Source organism: Peromyscus leucopus, chromosome 17, assembly GCF_004664715.2.
Source record: "Peromyscus leucopus breed LL Stock chromosome 17, UCI_PerLeu_2.1, whole genome shotgun sequence".
NCBI classification, from domain to species: Eukaryota; Metazoa; Chordata; class Mammalia; order Rodentia; family Cricetidae; genus Peromyscus; species Peromyscus leucopus.
In genome coordinates, this window is record NC_051077.1 from 29135457 (window position 1) to 29150335 (window position 14879).

General features: G+C 39.5%; 1 non-coding gene across 1 annotated transcript; it reads left to right on the top strand.

The window, feature by feature from the left end:
• The first annotated feature begins 14405 nt into the window (after window positions 1-14405).
• On the top strand, window positions 14406-14512 carry LOC114701186. The gene has a single exon (XR_003735795.1). It is a non-coding gene; the product is annotated as a U6 spliceosomal RNA (small nuclear RNA).
• The last annotated feature ends 367 nt before the right edge of the window (window positions 14513-14879 follow it).

The window sequence follows — 14879 nt, forward strand, 5'->3', positions numbered from 1 at the left end:
CTAATCTTGGGTATATTCTTTTCCACATTGCTTATTTGTGTGTGTGTGTGTGTGTGTGTGTGTGTGTGTGTGTGTGTGTGTGTGTGTATGTGTGTATGTGTGTATGTGTATGTGTGTGTATGTGCACACGTTTTTACTTTTAATAATTCAAAGTACTCAAATATACTATTTTTATTATCAGACTTCCATAACAACAATGGAATCCATTCTACAAATATTGGGGGTGAGAATCAAAATGAAGCATTCTGAAACAGGTTAGAGAAAGATGTCAGCTGTCCCCAAAGGGATGGCACAATGGCCAGACACCATGTGTCCCTGAGTCTCATCTTTTTGGTTTCTTGTTTTGTTTTCACCTAACCCTGGAATACAATGCATCAACCCACTACCCTGATACAGGATGTTCTTGAACTGCTCTGGAACTACTGGTCCTTAGTAAATTTCTTGTTGCTTGAGGGAACAAAGTGTGTCCTAGATGAACTCAGGCAGGGCTGTATGGCAGTGTGGGCAGGGCTGCTTCAATACTACACCCCTCTAAGTTGTAGACTCTGCCTGTCCTGGAGGGCATGGTGGACAGTGTGCCAAGGCCTGGGGTATATGTAGAAGCAGTCCTGCTTATACTGTAGGATGAGTGAGGCCTGGGGGGCTGCACACACCCTAATTCTAGACGTTTACTATAAGATGAGAAAGGACTGGGGTCCTCCACGTACTCCACTTCTGCGTCCTTTTGTCTTCCCACTGATCCTCGGTTATATCTACACACTGAGTTGCTTAGTGTTGCTTTTTTACCTGCAGTGGAAGCCCTAAGAGCACTTGATGTGTTGTTTGTTTGTTTGTTTGTTTGGTTGTTAAGTTGAATTTTAAAGCTAGCCAGGCATGCTGAAACAAATTATAATATTTTAACTCACAAGCAGCAAGTTAACCTTGGTAGGTAGGAGTGTTCTACCAATTTTCAATCTGAACAAATGTACTTTTTCTTAGACGAAGAATGTACTTAGGAAGTAATCCTACCAGAGGCTACAGCTCTTTGGAAACTCTGAGTTAGCAACCAAACCCTTCACATGGAAGCCAGACTAAGTCTGTGCTGCACTGGTTGCAGGTCTCATGTAATCCAATAGCACACAAGGAAATGTAATAAGACCAGACACCCCGTGGTTCTCAGCAGAAGGCTCTCCTTCTTGTGCTGCAGAGGTTATTGCTTCCCACTATGGGTAGCTAAAATTCTGCTACATATTTGTGCAGATGCTTCAGGTTCAAAGAGAAACCCATCATCATCCAGTGAGACTGGCCTCACTGCTGTGGAGCCTTCTGGGATTTGGCCAACTAGTATTCTCTGTCTTCCAAGCAGAAACTTATCAAAATACCAGTACCGCTTTGCGCATACTTTATACCATATTGAAACAACAGTTTGAACAGTAATAAATCTCTGGACCCCTACTACCACGTGATTCAGCTGAAAATACCAGAATCATCCCAAAAGTCCAGAAACATGAGTGGTTTGTTCAGCACTGAACAGTTCTCCTGGAACCAGGCAGCCATTGTTACTTCTATCACTTTCTTGGTCACTAGACAGAAAGGAAAAACCCAAGAATCATGGTCTCCCACACAGTGTTTAAAGGCATAAAACTTTTGGCAATAGAAAGAAATAGATTCTTACACTTTCCTTTTGTGTATGGAGTCAAAACATCCAGAAACCGTTAGAAAACTTCCCTTTAGACTTCATGGCTGGATGTAGATTACAATAATCTCTAAACAAGAGTTAGAGCCAGCTATCCTAAGACAACAGCTCCTGGGCCATAAGAGAATTCCAGTGAGAAGCAAGAGGGCCAGATGTGTTATAGAATATTATTCTAACATGTGTTACTTTTGTTTACACTGTGGAACATTTGTTTAATGATGCAAAGATGTGTTGCATTCTTTTATGTTGCATTTGTTTAACTCTGTGAAGCTGTGTTACTTTGCCTGTCTAAAACACCTTATGGTCTAATAAAGAGCGGAATGGCCAATAGCAATGCAGGAGAAAGGATAGGTGGGGCTAGCAGGCAGAGAGAATAAATAGGAGAAATCTGGGAGGAAGAGAAAAGAAGAGCAAGAGAACAAGGAAAGGAGGACTCCAGGGGCCAGTCACTCAGCTACACAGCAAGCCATGGAGTAAGAAGTAAAAAAAGGTATACAGAAGTAGAGAAAAATAAAAGCCTCGAGGCAAAAGGTAAATTGAATAATTTAAAGTTAAGAAAAGCTGGCTAGAATCAAGCCAAGCTAAGGCTAGGCATTTATAAGTAAGAATAAGTCTCTGTATAATTTATTTGTGAGCTGGGTGGCAGTCCCCTCAAAAGACCAAAGAGCCAAAAAAGAGTAAAAATAAGCTAAAATACAGAGGTAAGGAACATTTTGGTGACCACGAATTTATATCTAACTTACATTTTGTGCTCTTTGGTTTTTTTCAACTTGATAAAGTTTCCCTTGGATGAGGGATCCTCATTTGAAAAATTGGCTCAATCAGAATGGCTTATTGACAACATTGGGAGGTATATTCATGATTAATGATTAATGTGGGAAGAACCAGCCCACTATGTGCATAACTGCCCTTGCTCAGGTGACCATAGGTTGCATAAAAAAGAAAGCAGGCTGAGCAAGCCATGAGGAACAAGCCAGTAAGTAATTTTCCTTCATGGTTCCTTCATCTGCTCCTGTTTGGATTCCTGCCCTTACTTCCCTCACTGATAGGCTGTGATCTGAATGTGTAAGACAAATGAACCCTTTGTTTCCCCAATTTGCTTTTAGCTAAGTGTTTATCATAGAAACAAAGGCACAAACTAGAACAGAAATTGGTACCAGAAAGTGGGATGTAGAAGTGATGGACCTAATCATGTTTTTTGTGGGGAAAGATGGTGGAAGAATTTTGGAACTTTGAGTGTAAAAAACCATGGAGTGCTCAGAGCTTAATGAGCCGTTGAGGGAGCTTAGAAGTTGGGGCTTGTGAAGTTTCAGAGAGAAGCAAAGACTATATCAGGGCCATTTGTGGGATGTTTTGGATTAAGAATCTGTGGAAGTAAAATCTTTGCTTTACATTTGTTTTATTACATTCCCTATGTAATGCCACAATCTATGAAGTACATATTCACTTAACCTTTGGGCAAAGCCAATATTCAAACACAATCCATAATCTTCACTAGACCATATAACTAGTTATGAATGGAATAAAATTACAGTTCAAGTTTACCCAGTGCTAAGAAATTTTTGACTCAAGTTTATGGGATATGGGATATGTAATCTTTGAGTTACACAATTTAACTCAAGTGGGAATGTTTGCTTCACCTACATATACATATACAATTTCTCAACATCCTCAACTCTTTTCATTAGGATATTAATTTCCACAAAGGTACTGTAAGATTTAAGTAATATTTACAGTACAAGGGGTAAATGAACATCAGGGAATAGCATTGTACATGGGTTGATAGGGAACAGTGAGACTTATTAAATTTTAAAACATGAGGCTAACCACCAGTTACATGGCAAGAAAATTATTAGTAGTATTAACAATGCATGACAAGAGTATACAACAGTAGTTACTGTAAGCCTCGTGAATAGTCTTTTTCCTTTAGCCTAATGATGTAGAAAGTGAGATACTGTTGACTCTGGCTTTGCTATTGACTTCTGTGCTTTGCTGAAGACAGATCTAACTGGCTTTACAGTCTTCCTGTAGTAACTGAAGACACTAACATGCCTCAAAGCAATAGGTGGTCCAGAGACCTTTCATGAAAGAACGTTTTTTTGACAGACTTGTTTTGCTTATGCTAATGTTAAAATGTGTTTTCTTTATTTGAGCTCATTCCAGCTGGTCTAAATACAGCAGAGTCCCTGAAGGAAGCCAGCATTAACATTTTCTTCTCAAAAAGCTGCAGATGTGATCATCCCTTCATGGAAAATTGACAATTCTTTGTATAGCTTTGAATTCTCACAGTGACTGATTTTTTTATAATTTTTCTGTCTGCTTAGTGGTGGCAAGTAATTCTGTGAGGTATTATGCTAAAATTGGTACTGATAATAATAACTGTGAGCCATTTACCTAAGAATTATTTGTGCAATGATTTGTTGAGTGAGCTCTTATGATTTAGCCTTCCATCATGAAAATTATTTAAGCATTGAGAAAACACAATGTGTATTCATGGAGAATTGGGGTCTTTCTTGACTTACATCAAATCTCATATTCAAAGGCAGAATTTATGCAAAGTATCACTTGGAAATGTATCTATAAATCATTGTTTTCTGCCTCCAAACTGAGCTGAAAGCTGCAGACTACCATCTTATGTTTAAATTTCCTTTGTGTGCCTGTGAGGGTGTGTGTGAATGTGTTGAGTGTGTGCGTGAATACATGTGTAAGTGAGTGTGTGTTTGAGCATATGTGTGAGTGACTATATGAGTGTGTTGTGTGTGTGTGTGCTGTTTGATTGTGTGTAAGGGAGTAAGTGTGTGTTTCACCTGTGCACAGGTTCCCACAGAGACTAGAAAAGGACATCAAATCCCCCTGGAATTGTTGCAGGCAAATAAGAGCAGCCTGACCTGAGTACTTGAAACCAACCTCAGGTCCTCTGGAAGAGCACAAAACAAGTACTTGTTGAGCCAGCTCACCAACACCAGGACTACTATTTTATGTACTTTATGTCGAAGCTTCATTCCCCACCTCCCTCTTTTATGTTCTCTTTTTACTTTTAATGAAACTATGCTAAAGTCAGAAAATAAGGAAACAAATGGCTGTAGGAACTAGCATTTAGGTAGAAATAACCACTATCAATGTTGTCATTTAGGAAATTCATGGCTTGGCATGCAGCTTGTCAAAAGAGACTCAGGAAATATTTATTACGATTTGTAGGTAGAAGGGTGGCCTCTGTAACCCAGACTCCAAATGGGACCTCTCAGACAATAAACTCAAGCCTCCCTTCAGTTTTTCAGTTTTTCAATTACTTGTTTTCTATTTTTGGTAGAAAGAAAATTACCATTAACTTAGTAGTTTAAACAATATGTATTCTCTTATATCTCTAAAGGTCAGAAATCTGGAAGAGACAAAACTCAAGGTGTCGGTAGCATTTCCTTCCTTCCAATGGAAAGACTCCATTTCCCAGCTATCATCAGCTCCCTTATATTGTTGATTCACAGCTCTCTATCTACAGTGGCAGCAGGACCCAACTGTGTCTGTCCTGTGTCTCTCGCTCTGCCACTGACTTTCTAGCTTTCTCCATCACCTTTAAGAAACTTTGGATTATACAGGGTTTGATGAGTTAATAAAAGTTCACCCTCCACTTTATCTTAAAATCAGAAGATTAATTAATTCCACCTGCAACCTTGACTCTCACAAATCCTCAAATTCAAGATGAGGATATGGCCACTTTTGGTAAATCATTGTTTCATCAACCCCAAGCATATATAGTTCCTGCTGATATGATGGCAAGATGGAAACATCCTTAGACAAATGTCTTCCTTCACTCACGCATTTATTTGCAATTAAAAAAATCTATAACTAAGGCACAGAACCTGTTGGAGATCTGGCATGTAAATGAGTATGTCTTTTTATAACAGGTGCGCAGGTCAATTGCAGTACTGTTGAGCTTTAATAAATTCTGGGCTGTGTGTCCAAGATTAAAAACACAGTAACCTGTCTCACAGCCCTATTTTTGCCTCTCTCTGTGTGAGAGATTCAGTATCTCTCTTTGATAAAAGAACCAAATGTAGGTGTGCGGTCACGTTTGTGCACACACCAGCCCTCTCACAGGCACACACCCATGCACCTAACAAGGTTTCTGAATGAGGCCTGTCTGAAGGAGGGAAAGTTTTCCTTGCTGATTTCTGGGGATTTGGTTTTTAATTTCCTGTGGCTAAATCCATTCCCAGGTGGTTTCCTAAGCTGACCACTTGCTAACCCCAACAACACTTCATTCTGATTAAAAGTGAAGGTGTGATATTTACATCTAAATCTAAGAACTACCTTCCTGCAACATGCACATTTACCCAGAGTCACTCACATTCTGCTGATAGTGCATAGGCTAAGAATCACAAACTCTGATCAGCCTCTTTGTCTTGGGGTTTAATGAACTATTATGGGCTAGAAGTAACCTCATCTCCTTGTAGTGGTATTTGTTCTGCCTATGACCTTGGGCTATATGGTCTAAAGGAGGCCATGTTTCTTGCCGTTGTAGGGAGTGGGCCCTTCTCCCTGTTTCCTGTTTCCCTGCTTCCTGGTGGCATTGAACTACCAGGTGGATTCACTCCCTGTCAGATCAGAGGATGACTTCAACTGTCTACTTGGTTCTATATTTGTTAGTGTATTTCCTCAATTTATACCCTAGTAAGTCCTGTAATAATCTTTATGCAGACTCCCGTGGATTTCTCCCTTTACCTCCTCCTGCTGGAAGTTAAATCATATACCTTTATTCTAAACTCCGAAACAGTGTTCCATTCCCCCAAAACACAGTCCTCTATTCCTCTCACCATGTTTAAAACATCACCAGCTAAACACTTGATTGCCTCTCTTGATTCTCCTGTTGAGGACCATGAGTCAGAATGAAGGCCTTTGCCAATGGTAGAGTGGTAGGAGGAGAGGGCCTATGTACTGTTGTTGCTGATTTATCTGGAGGAGCTTGGGAAAGAAGCCAGGGCTTCAGAAAGCCCCTCTCCACCACGCTCTGATTCTTTGCACCATCATCAACAGAAGGTGCCGACAATTAGCCAGATTTTTTTTTGTCTTTGCAGCCATCAAAACATTCGTTATCTTGAATCTCAGACTTCATGCATTCTGAAGCTAATAGGAATCATGATTACAACTTGATAATAAGAACAAAGAACCATTTCTCTCTCTCTCTCTCTCTCTCTCTCTCTCTCTCTCTCTCTCTCTCTCTCTCTCACACACACACACACACACACACACACATACACACACTGAGTCTTATTGTTGTAACAGAATACTGGTTGTAATATAATTTTCCTTAGGTTCTTGGAAATATTTTTTGGGGGAAATCTCATGATCATCCTTCAAATTCTGATTCTAGTAGAAGTCCTTATTACCTTGTTTGAACTTTGCTTTGGAAATGTAACACCATATACATATGTGTGTATACATACATATGTGTGTGTATAAATGAATTTGATTTTGAGGTGAAAATCACATTTATTACACACTTAATACTCTTCTCTTGCAGTAGATGAGTTAAATTAGTGGAATCACTCTACCTTTAATAACATACCCACTTAAAAAGTGGATAATGACAGTTCCCCCAAGAATTAATGCCAATGCAATAAGTATTCACCAAATGTCCACTGAATACCAGCCTTGCTCTAGGCAGGCAGGACACATAAATTTACAAAGGAAAAAAGGACCAGTACACAATCTTCACATTTTAGGACACAGCAAAACCATCAGGCAATCCCACTTAAGGCCTCAGTATAAGCTCAGCTTCCTCAAACTGTGGGTTTGCGGCAGAGGTGGGCTTGCATAACTGAATGTGGAGATGATGGAGAAAATGAGGCAACAGTAAAAGATTACTGAGCATGCAACACACAAAAATCAATTCAAAATCAAATGTGTAGTGGATCCAAGACGTTCCAGCAGTAAATCCTGTATTGTATTGTGCAAATTAACTACAGCCTTGGTTTTGAACATGCAAAATATTCCCCTTGAACTGTACATAACATCATACCACCCAGGGCCAACAATGGCTGCTTGAAGCACATTGTCTCAGATTTGAGACTACTGTGTGGTGTACTGCAGTGTTTTTAATGTCTGAAGTCTTCAGCTCCTATAGAAACATACTGGTGTAATTTTGGAAAACAAAGACTTTTTACAGCTCCCTACTGTCATTCCTCAGTGTAAGCATCAGGTTAATATATGTGAGTTGTGCCATGTTAGAATGTTTAATTTTAAAAATTGCTGTTTGAAAATCCAACACCCTTTCATGACAAAAGTCTTGGAGAGATCAGGGATGCAAGGGACATACCTAAATATAATAAAAACAATTTTCAGCAAGCCGACTGCCAACATCAAATTAAATGGAAAGAAACTCAAAACAATTCCACTAAAATCAGGAACAAGACAATGTTGTCCATTTTCTCCATACCTATCCAATATAGTACTTGAAGTTCTAGCGAGAGCAATAAGACAACTAAAAAAATCAAGGGTATATAAATTGGAAAGGAAGAAGTCAAAGCATGATTATTCACAGATAATATGATATGATATTATACAAAAGTGACCCCAAAAACTCTACCAGGGAACTCCCACAGCTGATAAACATTTCATTCAAGTGCCTGGATACAAGATTAACTAAAAAGATAAATAAAAAAAGATCAGTAGTCCTCCTGAAAAAGAAATCAGGGAGTCAACACCCTTTACAATAGCCACAAACAATATAAAATATCTTGGTGTAACTCCAACCAAGCAAGTGAAAGATCGGCATGACAAGAACTTTAAGTCTCTGAAGAAGGAAACTGAAGAAGATATTAGAAGACAGAAAGATATCCCATGCTCATGGATCAGTAATATTAACATAGTAAAAATAGGCATCTTACCAAAAGCAATATACAGATTCAATGCAATCTCATTAAAATCCCAACACAATTCTTTACAGACCTTGAAAGAACAATGTTCAACTTCATGTGGAAAAACAAAAACAAAAATCCAGGCTAGCTAAAACAATATTGTACCATAAAAGAACTTCCAAAGGTATAACCCTGACTTCAGATCAATAGTAACAAAAACTGCATGATATTGGCATAAAAACATGGGTGGATCAATGAAATTGAATTGAAGATTCAGACCTAAAACCACATACTTGTGGATACCTGATTTTTGACACAGAAGCCAAAATCATACAATAGAAGAAAGAAAGCATCTTCAACAAATGGTGCTGGTCTAACTGGATGTCAGCATGTAGAATGCAAATAGATCCATAATCTATTGCCCTGCACAAAACTCAAGTCCAAGTGGATCAAAGACCTCAACATGAATCCAGATACACTAAACCTGATAGAAGAGAAAGTGGAAAATAATTTCAAATGCATTGTCACAGAAGACAACTTCCTGAACAGAACATCAATAGCAGAGACAATTAACCAACAATTAATAAATGGAAACTTATGAAACTGAAACATTACTATAAGGCAAAGGACACTGTCAGGAGGACAAAATGGTAGCCTACCGAATGGGAAGGGATCTTCACCAACCCTACATTCAAAAAGGAGCTGATTTCCAAAATATATAAAGAACTCAAGAAACTAGGTATCAACAAAACCAAATAATCCAATTAAAAAATGGGATACAGATCTAAACAGAGATTTCTCTACAGAAGAATCTCAAATGGCAGAGAAACACTTAAAGAAATATTCAACATTCTTAGGGAAATGCAAAGAAATAGACTCTGAGATTCCATCGTACACTTGTCAGAATGGCTAGGATCAAAAACACAAGTGATAGCCCATGCTGGCTAGGATGTTGAGCAAGGTGAACACTCCTCTATTGCTGGTGGGAGTACAAACTTATACAGACACTTTGGAAGTCAGTGTGGCAGTTTCTCAAAACACTAGAAATCAACCTGTCACAAGATCCAGCTACACCGCTCTTGGACATATCCCCAGTGGATGCTGAATCACACCACAAGGACACTTGCTCAACTATTTTGATAGCAACTTTATTTGTAGTAACCAGAACATGGAAACAACCTAGATGTCCCTCAACTGTGGAATGAATAAAGAAAATGTGGTACATTTACACAATGGAGTATTACTCAGCTGTTAAAAAAAAAAAAAGGTCACCAATTCCTGAATTGTAGGAGCCAGAGGGGTCAAAGACACCACAAGAAAACTCACAAAATCAATTAAACTGGGTTCATAGGGGCTCATAGAAACTGAACTGGCAACCAGGGAGCCTGCATGAGACTGGCCTAGGCACTCTGCATATATGTGACAATTGTGTAGCTTGGTCCTCTTGTGGTACTCCTAACAGTGGGAATAGAGACTGTCTCTGTCTCTTTTACAGGCTTTTGGAACCCTAGTCCTCATACTGGGTCACCTTGCCCAGCATTAATACATGGGGAGATGCTTAGTCTTACTGCAACTGGATATGCCATATTTTGTTGATGTTCATGGGAGACTTGCCCTTTTCTAAATAAAAATAGAGGAGTGGATTTGGTGGGGGTGGGAACAGGGGAGGGGGTAGGGACTTGGAGGAAAGGAAGGAGTGGAAACTGCAGCCAGATAGGTAGGTAGGTAGGTAGATAGATAGATAGATAGATAGATAGATAGATAGATAGATAGATAGATAGACAGACTTAAAAAACACTGTTTGAGCTGTTTGAGTTTAGTGAAATATCAGTAAATCAATTTCCAACAATTTTAGAAGTGGCCCTAAACATACTTCTCCATTTTTCACTATATATTTTTATCAAGTAACATTTTTTGGCATTGAAAATTATAACATAAAAACATCAGTTATCTCTAAAAGTGTTGAGGTCCTCTACGAACTGCGGTATCTAATAGCAAGTCATGTTTTAAATTTTATATAAAAATAAATAAACAAATCAATTCCAGAGAAAATTGAGATAACAGTCAAGTCCTCAGAGAGCTGAGCTAGCTGTGTCTTTTGCTGTCTGGTCTTTGTGATGGGAAAGTGCAGAGCTTATCTGCAGTCCTGGCTGAAGTAGTCTGTGAGGCTAAACCATCTTAGCTGGCTGCTTTGAAGTTGTTTTATATGTAGATTTTTGACAAAACTGCAACAGAGACATTCTGAAAGACTGGATCACCTGGGCTATTTGTCTATCTTCATTGGTGTCTGATCCTTTTTTTAATCCCTAAAAAGACAAACTTTTAAAGGCAACATATTAACATACATTAACACAAGTATGGAATGTACAGTGTGCACAAATCAACTAAAGATGATTTTTTTTGTTTTATGTTTGAGCAGGTAAAAAGCATCTGTCAACTCTATAAGTCTATTTGGACTGTATAACCAAACTGTAATGTAAGTCTCCATCCATGCCATATAAAAGGATGGCAGGTAATAATAAGTCATGAGGACTCTGTAGCCAATAACATGTATCATGTCTTATCCAGTCTCAGAACTGTTCCCATGTAAAGAGATCAGCATATACATCATCTGTCTTGTAGGGATTTTTATTTTATTTTTTCTTTATGTCTGCAGCCATGATTTTCAGGAGGTCCCCCCAGTCAAATCTGATCTTTGTTAATTTTGAGGGAATCCATAGCTTTTTGTTTCCTGTGGAAATGAAGGCATAACCTCTCCCCCAACTCAACACATTTCCTGTCTTCCATTCTGAAGTTAAGAGATCCTTAGAATATATAAGCTGGTTTAATTCAGCAGGGTTTATTTCTATGCAATATTCTCCACAGATGTTGTTTTTTGCTCACTAGCATTTAAAAATTTAAAGTTAATAAAGCACTATATAGGATGCAAACATCCCATGTTACAATATTTCCCATCTTTACATGACTTATTCTTTTCATATTACTTTACTCTCTCTTTAAAGACTTTATTATTTTCAAACTATATTTTTCTATGACTGTCTGTATCCATTTTTCTTTCTTTCTTCAGCACATAAGCGCATTTTCAAGCATGCTGTACCTGCTCAGAGATTTTCTCAGTCTGGACCTGGCTTTCTGGTGCCTGGCTCTGGAAAAATGATTTCAAAAATGTTGCAAAGCCCTTCTGTGCATATACAGGCTCCTTCTGTGGCTCTGTTCAGCACATAGTGCTGGCACCTGGCTCCATGCTCCTTGGGTCCATGAGAGCCAAGCCTTACACGTGGGGCCCCCAGTTGGGTGCCTTATTTACCTGTCCCAGCTCTAAGAAGTTGCTGGGCTGAGCTTCAGCAGGCATTTCTGTCTGGTCTTCCATGGAATAGCATGCCAGCTGCTCATAGGTCCCATGCTTGGATAAATGTGCCTTCACATTGGACACCAAATGTGTTTGGACTTTCTTTGTACTACCAGCTCCCAAATAATGACACAGAGTCTTCTTATTAAGTATGAAAGTTCAGCCTTAGCTGAGACTTGTTCCCAACTAGCTCTTATCACATAAATTTGTAGCTGAAGGTTTTTTGTGTCCACCCAATTCCTGCAGCTGTTCAGACTCAAGTAAACACACAGAGACTTATATTACTTATAAACTGTATGGCCGTGGCAGGTTATTTGTTATATAGTTTTTATATCTTAAATTAACTCATTTTTATTAATCTATAACTTGCCACGTGGCTTGTGGCTTACCAGTACTTTTACAGCTTGCTTCCTTTGTGTCTGGCTGGTGACTCTTGACTCAGCCTTCCTGTTCCCAGAATTCTCCTCTCTGTTTATCCCACCTATACTATACTTCTTGCCTTGCTACTGGCCAATCAGTGTTTCATTTATCAATCAATCAGAGCAACACATTCACAGCATACAGAAAGACATCCCCAATATAATTCAACCCTTTTATATTAATCTACATTCTGCCACATGGTTCATTACCTCTCCTCAGTGCAGTATGTTCAACTTCATCCGTGTTTTGCTGGTGAATCCTGTCTCTCTGATTCTTCTCCCAAGTTCCTCTCTCTTTTCAGAAGTCCCTCCTATCCTTTCCTGCCTAGCTATTGACTATTCATCTCTTTATTACATCAATCAGAAGGTATCTTAGGAAGGAGAGGTAAAACAGAGACATCTTCAAACTGTGGGTATGCCAAGCACAGGTTGGGCTGCAAAAGCTAAAGATGGCACTGAAAGGAAGTGAGCTGGATAAGGGCCTAACTTGTTTACCAAAAATTATGATTGGCTCTTGTGATCAGGAGAGATGATATAGGTGCATGGCCTCCTCATGATCATCATGCTGAGCTATGTCCAGAGGCTCCTGGTTACGTGACCTTTGTTGTGATTGGTATAAGGAAATCTGGCTTGTGGTTTGGTGCTTTATAAAGGGTGTGCTGATGCTTAATAAATGAGTTCTTGCTTGACATGGCTCTCCACTGCATCTGATTGTCTCCAGGTACAGGGAGACTGGATGATAGGACAGAGGCACACTACCCCCTTCTCAGTCAAGGTCTGCTGCTGGCAGTGGGTCTAATTCTTTGGTGGGGTCAAGGGAACCCCACACGAACAATGTGATCAATATTCCATAGCAGGAGAATTGCCCAGAAGGTTTTCAGGCCAGCTAGCCTGGAGGATGCAACATGGCTGACAATAAGGCGTAAGGGGAAAACCAAATCCTCAGGGTGGTCTGATGACCTCTGCTTGAGCACTGTGACACCACGTTAACTGCATTCATCACATATCATACAGAGAGAGAGAGACAGACAGATAGACAGACTGGGACAGAGATAGAGAAGCACAGAAGCAGAGAGAAAGAAAGAGACAGAGACAGAGAAAGGAAGGAGAGGTATAAAGTAAAACTAAAATAATTGAAACAATATAAACATATTGTTCTACATGGGTTTGGAGGACAGAATTGTATTAGCTACACTGAATATCTCTGGTTCAGTTAGAACCAGTCTACTAATGAGGTCTGTCTTTGACCTTATAGTGAGGAAATTGGTAAGAGTTGAAGTCACCCAAAGGTTAACTGGAGCCTTATGATTTGCTTCTAGGTGGTTTGGGTGCCTTGACAAGTGAATACAGGTTCTTGGGGGGAGGTCTTGACTCCCAACCCTCATTTTTCTGGGTAGAACTGCTTCACTGTCCCAAGAACAGAAAGTGTTGTCCAAGAAAAGGTACAGCAAAAGCTTTGAGGCGTTCAGGATGCAACCTGGAAGTAACTGATTGTGCATTGTCCAAGTGCCCTGTAGTCTGTGAAAGGAGAGTGGACAAAGGCACAAACGCCAGGAGACGGGGTCTCTGGGAGTTCTCTTCCAATTGAGCTGCGCTTAAAAAGATACTTGACAGGGTGGGTGTTGGTATTTAAATATGGCATGCATGTGCTGCTCGGCAATAGCAATCTATGTCGTATGAATAGAAAAGAGCACATACCATGCTGGATGGTCTGTGACAGTCACTCACTCAGTGTGGCCTCCTGATTCAATTAAAAAAAATGTGTCAAGGCAAACTGAAGGAGATTGCTACTAGCATCACTCAACATACTTTTGAGTAAGTATGTTTGAGAGAGAGAGAGAGAGAGAGAGAGAGAGAGAGAGAGAGAGAGAGAGAGAGAGAGAAAGAATTCACGTGCATGTGTGCACATGGAGGCCAGAGGCCAACTTTAAGTGTCATTCTTCAGTCACTACATACCTTATTTTATAAGGTCCCTCACTGACCATCAATTTGCCAATTTTACTAGGGTAGCTGGCCACTGAGTCCCAGGAATCCCCTGTCTCTGACTCCCCAGTGCTAACATTAAAAGTGTATGCCATGAGATTTGAAATTTTAAAATAGGTTCTGGGGTGCTCGCTTCGGCAGCACATATACTAAAATTGGAATGATACAGAGAAGATTAGCATGGCCCCTGCGCAAGGATGACACGCAAATTCGTGAAGCGTTCCATATTTTTTAAATAAAAAAAAAATAGGTTCTGGGAATGAATGTCGGATCCTCTTCATGCTTGAATAGCAAGCATTATACAGAGCTGTCTCCCTAGGCTCTGTTTTCCTGTCTTAAAATGCAGTAGTACTCTAAGATGATGATAGAAATAGTATAGTAAATCCACAGACCAGAAGGATTGTGGGTTATTATAACTATCAGTACATAATTGCATGTGATAAAATTTTATATGAGTGGCAGCACAGTAGGTCTGCTTGTCCCAACATAAGCACAAGCTGATAAGCAATGCATTGTGTTATGATGTATCTTATGCATTTCAGCTCCATTATAATCTCATGTGAACACCATTGTATATGTGGTCTGTCCTTGACCAAAAA